Here is a 12,621-nt window from a genome sequence, read left to right as displayed (position 1 = left end):
GATTAAGCTGGAACTGCTTGTGCTCACACTGACACATAGAGAAAGTGCATACTAATCTTTTGCTGATCCTTTGTTGTGGACCTGCTTGTGAGTAAAGTCCAGATCTGACCTGGCAAAGCCTTAGGTGGTGGCACCATCACATGGGCAGGCCAGGACAAACTCCACTCTTGAAATGGCTGAAAATGCTGTCAAACACTTTGAATTATCTAACCATGTCTTACATTTGGAAACATACAAAATCTATTAAAACTCAATTAAAAACAATTTAAAAAATTAAAATGCAAAGCACCAAGTCCCTTTAGATTACTTCTGTTGGACATATTAAAGCAAGTAAATTAATTAATATATGTAAATTACCTTATGCCTGCCCTTCTCTCTTTCAGCTGCCCCTCTCCATTTAAATGGATGGGCTTGCTGTCTTGAATATGATCTAACCTTGTGCAGGTTCAGCAGTGAGTTTCCCCAACATATCCACAAGTCCATGCTCAACAAATAGACTCCATATTGTGCCCAAAGTCTGAACGTATCCAGGGAACTGCCAACAGATCCTGGCCAGGGATTTGTGCATTCATGTAGGAGTCACAAACTTGCTGACACTTATAGTGAGGGATGTAAAACAATGCTGAATTGCTGGCATTTCCAGCAAACTCCAGTCCATTATTTCTCATTGTAGGCCTTAAATTGCACTATCACTTAAATCTGACAAGTATTAGGTGTTCTGTAACAATTTGTTTAACATGATCACACTTAAGAAAAATGGAATATTTTTAATGGAAACATATTGAAACAATTGTCTAATGGCATACTTATATTCGGTGACACAAGCGCTCTCATACCTGTGTAAAATCCACTTATTTATGTATTTATTTCCTATTGAAAATAGTTTATCTTAAAAGAGAAAAAAAACAGCTACTTTCAAACAAGTGCATCACAAGCAGCCTCCTGGAGTTCAATCACATCTGATCTCTCAGTTAGAATAGATTTGCCTGGATGGAACATATGGTTTTTCTATTTTTGATAGTTCCCCAGGGATGACAACACTTTGGTCACTAAATGAAAAGGCATTTGAAATAACACAAGACTTGCGCCTGTAGTTATTAACAAAAATAGCATTTCTGGTCTCCACATTGTTTAAGGTCACACTTTGAAGCTAAATGAAAGACCTGCTAATTAGCCAGGTTGGTACAGTGCACTGGATTGATGAAAAAAACAAAGGAGTATATAGTAACGTTTACTGGTGCTTGCTGCAGCACACAATTAGGCATAACTAAAAAAGAATGTTATTTCTTCTATCCAACATATTGAAGTTCAGACAGATTCTCCTTTTAAGAAAAACATTAAAAATTTAAAAACGGGGTCTGTTTATGAATTTACTATTTGGGAATTACTTTAATAACCCATCCCAAACCAGCCACTGTCATCTATGTATCAAATGGATTAGAGTTCCACCCTAGAGATTGAAGTATTTTATGTGGAGATTATCTAGAGAAAGAAATGTTTTATTTTCTAATTCTTAACATTATTATTTTAAAAATGCTCTCTAATATATGTAAAATGGATCTATTGAGTTTATGCAATCTAGATTAAAACTCCCAATGTAGTTTTGAGGGAGTGCTACAATGGCAGAAGTGTTGTCTCTTGGACGAAATTTTAAAGAAGGGCTTATCTTACTCTTTGAGGTGAACAAAAAGACAAGTAAACATAGGGCTGGACAAAAGATAAGTTTCAATAGCCATCTTAAAGGAGAGAGTGCTGGTGAGGCTTAAGGATGGAACTCTGGAGTTTAGGACCTATGGAGTTGAAAGAATAATCACCAATGATGAGGCAATAAAAAAGCGGAATGCATCAAAGACCAGAAGTGGATGAGTACTGAGACTGTTTCTAGCTGGAGGAGGTTGCAGAGATAGGAGGGGATGAACCCGTGGTGGGATTTAGAAACAAGAAAGAGATTTTTAAAGTCAAAGCATGAGTGAACAGGGAGCCAAGAATAGAAAGCACAAGAGTAATGGCCGAATGGGATTTCAGGAAAGTTAGGATGCAATCAGCAAGGCTTTGCTGAGAGCGATGGGTACTTGGCAAGGAGGGATTGGAATAGTTTAGGCTAAATATGAAGGTTTTCACAGCAGATGAGCAAAGACAGGGGAAGAGACAAACATGCAGAAGATAGATACTAATGGTGTTTGGTCAATAGTTGTAAGGTTTTGGCCTTGAGTCACATCTAAAAATGAACACCGTACAGGTACTGCAGTAACAAATCAACAGCTACTACTGTCTTTCTTGGATGTGGAAGCTTTAGAGAGGGTGCAGAGGAGAATTACCAGGACGTTGCCTGGATTGGAGAGCATGTCTTATGAGGATAGGTTGAGTGAGCTAGGGCTTTTCTCTTTGGAGAGAAGGAGGATGAGAGGTGACTTGCTAGAGGTGTACAAGATGATAAGAGGCATAGATCGAGTGGACATTTAAGAGACTTTTTCCCAGGGCGACAATGGCTAACACGAGGGGACACAAGTTTAAGGTGATTGGAGGAAGATATAAGGGGGATGTCAGGGGCAAGAGTTTTACGCAGAGGGTCCTGGGTGCATGGAATGCACTGCCAACAGAGGTTGAGGGGGAAGATACATTAGGGACATTTAAGAGACTCTTAGAGAGACACATCAATGATAGAGAAATGAGGGGCTATGTGGGAGGGAAGGGTTAGATAGATATTAGAGCAGGATAAAATGTCAGCACAACATCGTGGGCTGAAGGGCCTTACAGTGCTGTAGTGTTCTATGTTCTATGTTCTATGTTCTAAATGAGGCATTTCATGTAATCAGAATGAATGCATCACTCGGCTTCCCTGATGCATCATGTTGACTACAAAGATATTTTGCTGATGGTCACACACTATCTGGACAGTCAGGGAGTGATAGCCTCTGTGGTTGAGCAAGAGTTTCACGTTAAAATAGAGTCAATCAGTCCTGGAAACTTCAGGAATTCTCCAATCCTTGCAAACCTGCCTGCCCATGATATGTGCTCTCCATTAAAGGAAATGGAGCTGGATTCCTCTCTTCGTATGTTTCAGCTGCCAAGTTAGATCCACAATTCTTTCAAAATCGACTGATAATGTCATAGAGTTGTAGACATACAGAACGTACACCACTGACACCCTTTACCCACAGAGCCCATTCTGACTACCAAGCACCCATTTACAATAAGTGGAAATAAAAAAAAAATCTGCAGAAGCTGGAAATCTTAAATAAAAACAGAAAATGCTAGAAACACTCAGCAGGTCAGGCCACATTTGCGGAACAGAAACAGAGCTAATGTTTCAGATCAAAAATCCTTTGTCAGAACTGGGAAGGAGATAAAAGAAGCTTGTGAAGCTGCAGGGAATGGGATGTATCTATAAGGGTAAAACCACAGTGACCAATGGGATAAATTGAGCCAAAGACATTTGCTAAAGAAAGTGATGTGGCTGTGGGAGCAGGTAATCCCATTTTGCCTTGTGCATCCCCATCAATTCACACCCCACCCCTGTTTTTCTGCCACACACCTACATCAGAGTCAATATACAGGAGACAATTAACATACTAACCAGCATGTCATTGGCATGAGGAAGAAGCCAGAACAATGAGGGGAAACCAGGGTTGTCACTGAGAAAATATGCAAACATTATGATATCATCTGTAGATGCTATCTACTTCATTTGCTAATGCTTGTGATGTTTAAGGGGACTGTTATTAGCCAGGTATTATTAGCCAGTGCTGCTGAAAGTTTTGGTCTCTGAGAAGTAAACCCTTTCATAATGTGTCAAAAAATAGAGTTACACTAGCTTGCCTAAAATAAAAGCATCACAGTTGCTATCTGAGAAATTGAACTTCACTGCATGATACTACACTGAAGAATATGGATAAGCTGCATTTTGATGGAGCAATAGCATTTGCAATTTATGAGTGAATAATCATTGTGCTCAGGAAGAAGCAGGGATTTTGATTTTAAGAAAATATTGCAGTGCCCTCTCACATTTTGAATAGAAGAAAGCTGATGATATTGTTAACTTTGCCAAAGAATGCACAAGACTATGCATCACAGACTGATATAATTGATGGGCCATGTGACTATATGAGGCATAATCTTTCACATCTAAGATAATAGAAAGGTACTGACAGTACAAACCTGTCTTACAGTTTGATTGTATGTCTCATTGTAGCATGAGGCACAACTTTACTGGCACCTCCGAAGAGAATCTCAATTTGCACAGATGTTATTCATCAAATACATCCAGGTAAATTTATGTAAGTTGTAAATACATTTTGAACAGTAATGACAAGTGGTGAAGAGTCCTCCTCTGGTGCAATCTTAGATGCCAGTGTCTGTCCTTTATAGAACTTTTTTTCCTACAAATGAAATATATAATAAAAGATTCCCACAGGAACATCCATTCTTCTAGTTTTTAGATGGAGAGGAAAAAGTTGGGCTAAAACTAATGACATAAACCTTTTTATCTGTTAGGTTGGCTAAATGAAAAACAACAAGAACTTTACTCCTGTCCCCAACTCACCCAACTACCACCCAGTCTCTCCATTTCTGGCACAATTTACAAAAATTATGAATGGTTTTTACCTAATTTAGGGATTGACTTCCTCACCGAGAGACCATAGTCAGTGCGGATTGGTGATAACATCTCTTCCTCACTGACAATCAACACAGGCGCATCTCAAGGATGCATGCTTAGCTCACTGCTCTACTCTCTCTACACTCATGACTATGTGGCTAAGCACAGCTCACATGCCATCTATAAATTCAAAGATGACACCACTGTTAGTGGTAAAATGTCAGATGGCAATGAGGAGGCATACAGGAGTGAGATGGATCAGCTGGTTGAGCGGTGTTGCAACAATAACCTCGCACTCAACGTCAGCAAGACCAAGGAACTGATTGTGGACTTCAGGAAGGGGAAGTCTGGAGAATACACACCAGTCTTCATTGAGGGGTCAGCGGTGGAAAGGGTGAGCAGCTATAAGTTCCTGAGTGTCAACATCTCTGAGGATCTGTCCTCGGCCCATCATGAAGGCACTCCAGCAGCTCTAATTCATTAGGAGTTTGAGGAGATTTGGTATGTCAACAAAGACTTTTGCAAATTTCTATAGATATACGGTAGAGAGCATTCTGTCTGGGTGCATCACAGCCTGGTATGGAGGCTCCAGTGCACAAGATCACAAGAGGCTACAGAGGGTTGTAGACTCGGCCAGCTCCATGACAGGTACAACCCTCCCCACCATCAAGGATATCTTCAAGAGGCGGTGCCTTAAGAAGGTGGCATCCATCATTAAGGACCTTCACTATCCAGGACATGCCCTCTTCACATTACTACAATCAGGGAGGAGGTACAGGAGGCTGAAGACCCACAATCAACGATTCAGGAGCAGCTTCTCCCTCTGTCACCAGATTTCTGAATGGTCCATGAACCCATGAACACTACATTGTTCCTTTTTTTTGCACTATTTCTTTATTTCATAATTTATAGATTTTTATGTCTTTGCACTGTACTGCTGCCACAAAACAACAGATTTCGCATCATATAAGACAGAGATAATAAACCTGATCCTGATTCTGATTGGAAGTAGAGCTATTACAGTAAAATTATGATAATCCAGCACCCTTGGGGCTTTGGAAGTGTTAGACTGGCAGATTTTTTTGGACTATTGGATTTTACTCTTATAATACCCCAACACACTTTCTATGCATCCTCAACACTGATTGGGGGGTGGGGGGAAGTATATCCTGCCATGCCAGTGACATCCACATCCCATTAACAAATAACAAAATACATCCTCACTTCACCATGCTTCCTATCGTTGCTGATCACTTGACCAAAATTGATAAAAGCAAAACAACATATCAAATGATTTTATTATACCAAGGAAGGAAAAAAAAATTATGAACATACCTGTCACTTCAGTACATATGGTAGGAAACAGCTAAGGCTGCTTTTACCAAATCATATCTATTTCTACACTTTGTACTGATTGGTCATGCTAAGTGAAATACTAAATTACTTTCTTTGCATTAATTCCTATTTCTACCTGCTTACGCTAAAACAAAAATCAAAAAAGCTGACTAAATCAGCATTGTACTGGAACGTTAAAGATCAGATTAGTCACAAGAGGTATGACATATTAAAGGATATAGTTCAGAAAATGAAACTTTGTATAGGCACAACAACTTGATATGAACACTGGAAATGTCTACTTATCTGGTGATGTAGTCAGAAGAAACTCATAAAGGTGTACTTGGAAAAGATAAGCAAGGGGATATTTAACATAAACCAATATCCAGGCAACAAGAGAGCATTGGAAAAGATTAGCTTCTGTGCCTGTCTTCCAAAAATCAGACAATTACATAGGAACATGAGAAATAGGGGTAGGAGTAGTCTGTTTGGTCCTTTGACCCTACTCCGCCACTTAATATGATTATGGCTGATCTTCTATCTCAATACCATATTCTCCACCTGCCCCTTGATAACTTTTGTGGCTAGAAGTCTATTTATCCTTAAATACATTCGGTGACTTAGCCATTATCACCTTTTCAGTAGTGAAATTCGCCACCCTGTGAGTGAAGGAATATCTTCTCATCTCAGTCCTAAATGTCTTACCCCATCCTGAGACTGAGGCCCCTGGTTCTAGACACCCCAGCCAGGGAAAACATCCTATCGGTGTCAACTCTGTCTAGCCCTGAACTGGGCCAACAAGCAAAAATATCAGAGGTGGAGAAAAGGGAGCAGAAATTCTAATTGTGGATGGTAATTAATTGAAAATGATAATATGATTGAATAGACTAGTTAAAAGGTACCTATTTCAACTAATGGGGGACCTCAGAGAAAGGTGGAATAATATTCAGATCGGAATTACGCCATTCAGGTAGTAAAATCAGGAAACTCCTTTTCATGCAAATATCTTGGAACTGGAACTTAGTTCCTTAAAAGGCTTTGGTGACCATTTATGTTTTATGACTTAAGAGCCATAGATTTTTGTTGGATTAATGATATGGAGCAATGACAAGTAAATAAAGTTGAGGTACAGATTTGCCACAATCTAATTGAACAGTAGAACAAACTTAAGAGAATGACTTGTCTTCTTTTGTTCATGTTTAGATAATATATGCATTCAGTCTTCATCACTTAGATGATATTGAAATGGATCAAGGGTGTACAGCAGTGCTATACAGCTTTAACCATTCAATGGAATTGATAACTGACACAAAGCCCCAACATCCTTCCTACTAATTGCGTTTCACAATTTGCAATATTTCTCAGACATTTCTTCAACATTCCACTCCACTTGTCATGATTCCTGTTAATCTTTGTTACTCACTTCCTCAACTATCAGAATACTTTCCAGCGGAGTGTTTTACTACATAAAGTAATGGAAAACTCTACATTTGGGATCCTTACTGGCACTGCTGAGGGGTCCTGGAGAAAGTGTTTTTAAATATAAAGACATTTTTGTCATTGAATATTTATTGGAACTATTTTATAATGCTGTGGCCGTATGTCCATTCTGCAGTCAGGACAAAAATATTCAATTCACCCTTTTGAAATAATAATGTTTGGAACCCAATTGTTACTCTTAAAAAAGACTTGCATTTATAAAGCACTTTCCATAACGTCAGGATTTCTCAAGCTGCTTTTGAGTTGGTGAACTGCTTCTGAAGTGTGATATAGGACATCTGGCAGCCAGTTTGGTCACAGCAAGCTCCAACAGCATTGTGATAATGATTAGATAATCAGGTTTGCAAACATTGACTGAGGGAATGAAAATATTGCAGAAGACCCTGGTCCTGCAGTTGACATAGGACACATGGCTTCAGTTTTTGCTGCATGACAGATCTATTCCATCACACATCTGACAGCAGTATTTCTGAATCTTTTGAACTGTTTTCATTGAAGTTTACTGAATGTTAATCTTTATAACTCCTTAAAGTAGGCTTCATTATTTCTATTAATCTTAAAGAACTGATATTTCAGTATTCTGATCCCTTTTCCCTGTAAACTTGAACTGGCTCTTATGTATTTTAATGTGGATGGTGCTGATGAAAATATGATCACAGATTTCATTCCATTCTTCTTCAATGTTTCATGACATAAACCTTAAATTCTTTTTTTCTTATGAGCAGAGAACATATGATTATATTGGAGATGAAGAGATGGCAGTTTTTACTGAATTCACAGGATGTCACCCTCCTAGAACCATATGATTTTGAGCTACCTCAACACATCCTGCTAAGTAAGGTGATTATTATTCACTAATTATTTAAAAGACTAAATGCAGCACTGGAAGTTAGTAACCATACATGATCTCATCTATTGATTTATTCTGGCCTCTATAAAAACTGATGCCTTACAGTCAAATTAAATTGCTGGTTTAACTTGTATATTAATCAGTGTATTTATTCCATATGGAAGAGTGATCAGTAATAGATAATGTCATCTTGTACTATTTGCGCTCTGGAGTACAAGATTGCAGATATCCCACATAGCAGGTAAAGTTTTAGTTGACAGGAATCTCAGCACACTCTATGAAAGCTTGCTTTTATGGCATGATCAAATAAGATATTTGGAAAGTAGCCAGAATTACAACAAATGCCGCAATGCAAGGCTTTGTAAAGTTCCATGTACTCTTTAATTCTTCTCAAACATAACAGCGGTTGTAATAAAATAGTTCAGGGTGTCTAACTGGAGAAAACACAGTTATGACTGCTGTCTCTCAAGATGATAAAAGATCTAGTGTAGACTGCCATGCTATGTAAATATCAGTGTGTGTGTGCCATAAACTCATTAAAAGTTGCCAAAGTATTTGCAGGAGCATCTCAGGAAGCTATAAAGGAGATTAACAGCTCTTCAAATCCCATTTAGCTTCCACTGAAACCTAAAATCAATTAAGACCCCTAGAGGGTGAAATTCCATGGGAGTGCTCCCACTTGCCTGCAGTAATTTCAGCAAATGAGCAACAGAATCTCTGGGAAACAGAGTAAACTTTAATGGGATAATTGGGGAAAATTGAGAGAACCCCACAGAAATTTACTCCTTAAGTCCTTCCACAAAAACATCATTCAGAAGAAATTCCAGTTCTAGTGGACAAAAAATGCCAATGGACTAAAAACCTTTTTTGTTCATGCAGACTATGGCATTGTGCCAGCGGTGCTTCCTAATGCCAAATAAATGTTGCCAATAAGTTAGAGTGCTTTGGAAAATCCTACTGTACAGTGAATTAAGTATTTCTTTTATATTGCTATTCATGCTTAGCATTAAAGGAAATAAAACTATTGTCCATTGTATTGAACAATGCATTAGTCACTTGACAAATCTATGTACCCCACTCTGAGTCTGGAAGGAAAAACAAGTATAAAATTGAAGGTTGTGGTCAACTTGACTGCCACTGGCAGTTTGAAACCTTTGGGGAGTTTGGCTGCAGATTTCCCTGTGACAGGAGTGACAGTTCTAAGACTGCATGCCTAATCCTATACAGGCAGTTCTTCTCCATCATTGCCAAGCAGCTGCAGGTGGGCTTGTAAGTACCATTGGTGGTATATTGACATGTGTGGCAGGTATCTGAAATCATTGATCATGGTGGCATCCCTTTACTGTTTGTTCTATTCCTAAATCTAAAGAGCAAATGGTATTGAAAACAATCCCTGTAATTTATAATTAAATGGTTGTAAAAAAAATGAACACTGGCACTTTGAACTATCTATTCTCAATGAACTTTGCTTTGAAATAAGCACCGTGCACAAGCGGTTGGGAAAACCACAGGCTTCCTTCCTTAATATCTGCACTCAAAGAATTTAAGCGTATAATGAGTTTTCTCACGTTCTTTGCAACAGAATGGATCACAGCAGGTAAACAGGTTAGAAAATTGCTAGAAAGTTCAGATCAGGCGGAAAGGAAGTGTAATATCTGAACTTCCGATTTTTTTTAACCACTACTTAAGCAACTCCTGCTGGTGAAAACCCTTGTGTCAATGGAAACTTCTAGGACGTATCTCAATACAGAGTAACAATAACATCCTGTTTACATGTAGGACCTGCAACATAAAGAAATGTCCCAGAAGCTACACAGAAGCATTAGCTAAAAAAAATAGTCATGTGCCAAAGGAGGTAAGGAAAGTAGGTTAACCAAAAGCTTGGTCAGAATGAATGTGTATTCAGAGGATATTCCATTCCTCCCATTCCATTTCTTAAAATATAAAAAATGATCAGATTTGTCCAGTAATGAAACGTATCCAATTTGATGACCCTGCCTTCCATATCAGTGCTTCCATTATGCTTCCTCAACTGAGGATGCTTCTCTGCTATCGGTTGACAAGAAGCTAATCTGTATCTGATTTATTTCCTGGGAATTTACTCTCACCTCTTTCATTCCTTTCCACAATCACAAAAGGATTGTCTTTGACCTCAGATTCCACACCACCAGTCTTAAAATTCTGTGGATCATCCTACACAATTTTCCAGCAGTTGATCCTACTGCCATTTCCAGCATATTCCCCAACCTTCACCATCCTATAGCAACTATTCCTCTGTGACACCCATTTATCTCCTCACTGCCCCATCTTCCAGAGCCCCAAATGCCACTTCCAGGTAAAACAGTGATTTACTTGTACTTCTTTCAAGTTAGTGTGCTGGATTCATCACTCAGAATGCAGTGTCCTATACTCTGGGGAGACCAAACACAGATTAGGTGATCACTTTGTACAACATCTCCACTCAGCCACAAACAGGATTCCAAATTCCTGTCACTTGTCACTTTGATTCCGCTTCCAGTTCCCAATATAACCACTTTGTTGTCAGTCTCCTGCACTGTTCCAATGAATTTCAGTGTAAGCTTTATACCGTCTTGGCTACATCATTTAATTTTTCTTATTTCCCACTTAATCACAGATCTCCCCTTTTATTCTTTCCTTCCCTTTCTCTGCATCTTAAAACCTGCTCAAGTCTAAATTTTCTTGACTCTGATGAACCATCATTGCACTGAAATGTTAATTGTCTCCACAATTCTGCCTGACCGTCTGAGTCTATCCAGCATTTTAACAGTTACTAGCACCAGTAGCATTTTGCCTCCATGTAATCTCTAAATATGCAAACTGTAATATTGCCAAGAAATGTATTCAAAAAGGTAATTTAATTATATTGCACCCACCCCCATACCTGCATTCCCCACCCATTCATGCCCTCTTATCAAATTCCAAAATTTGATGTTTCTATAATAATGTTCATATAAAAGGCAGGTTTCTGTTATGTTTGGCTGCTTCTGGTCAGTACCATACAAAGCCAATGATTCCAAGAAGAAGGAGCTAAAGGCAGGATATTCTAATGCAACAAGTGCACATATTCTTCACCCAGAAGGGACCTTGAAATATTTCAGAAACTGGTTTGCTGAAACAAAGTAGGTAAACCAACCCCTGTCGGTTTACATTTGGGGCTTGCAGTGGAGTCCAAGCAATAGGAATGGCTTGAACTTCTGAACAATTTAGTGATTTAAGTGGGAAGTTTTTGATTGTGCTTCTTGAGGAAATGAGCTTCCTAGACTCTTGAGGAAAAGTGTAGGAAAAGTGAGATAAGTCAAGGTAAAATGAGCTGACTCATCCAGTCAGACGATGAGTGTATGTAAATATAAAACTGACCAGCCACAATATGCCACAAGTGACCACCTACCTCTTGCAGCTGAAGTGTCCTCCTGGGGATACCACACATTCCCTCAAGGTCAATACGTAAGGGCACTGAGGAACACAAATCCAGCATAGCCATTGGGATCATGACCCACCAGTTTTCAGGGACAGGTACTCAAAAGAAGCACAATCCTTATTTTTAATACTTGCATTCCGTATTACTGCAATAGCCATTTCAAATAATCTCTTACATGAATCAATATGTTTCACCTGATGGATGAATCTAACATTCTATTTATTTAAGTGAGTATGACATTCTTTCTTAAAGTAATGAAATTGTAAATATAGCCTGATACACAGTAGACATTAAACCATGATCCCATATTTTATTCTGTGGATGTAAAGAATTCCATCACTCTGTTTCAAAGAAGAGATCAGCCCCAGTAACCTGGCCAATACAGCTCCTCAATCAACACTACTAATAGTAGACATCCAGTGACTGTTGTGGAAGGTAGCTGGGAGACAGCTGCCTGCTACGTTTCCTACATTACAACAGGGTCTACACTTCAAAAGTACTTCATTGGCTGTAAAGCAATTTGAGACATTCTGAAAGGGATATAAAAGGCAAGTCTTTCTTCTTTTCCATAACTGTAATTGTGCATTTTAAATTTATATTCACCACAAGTGAGGGATGAATCCAAAGCTCCCAGTAAGAAAATGGTAATTAAGTGTTTTCATGTCAAGTTTGTTGCAACTGCCCATTTGAGAAAACACTTCAGGTTACCAAAGTAAAAAATGGGGTATTGAGTATCATACTGAACAGCTAGGATAAACTTAGCTTGTATTTTACAGAAGTAATAATTTTTGTCATTAAAATTCAAAGAGGTTACAAATAAGCCATAACAGAAAACCATACATACACGAAGTATTAAAATATGAAGAAACAAAAAAAAATCTCTTTCCAATATTTTTCCAA

This window comes from Pristis pectinata, chromosome 11 (assembly GCF_009764475.1).
Source record: "Pristis pectinata isolate sPriPec2 chromosome 11, sPriPec2.1.pri, whole genome shotgun sequence".
NCBI lineage: Eukaryota > Metazoa > Chordata > Chondrichthyes > Rhinopristiformes > Pristidae > Pristis > Pristis pectinata.
The sequence above is the reverse complement of the archived record's forward strand: the minus strand, read 5'-3'. Positions refer to the sequence as shown.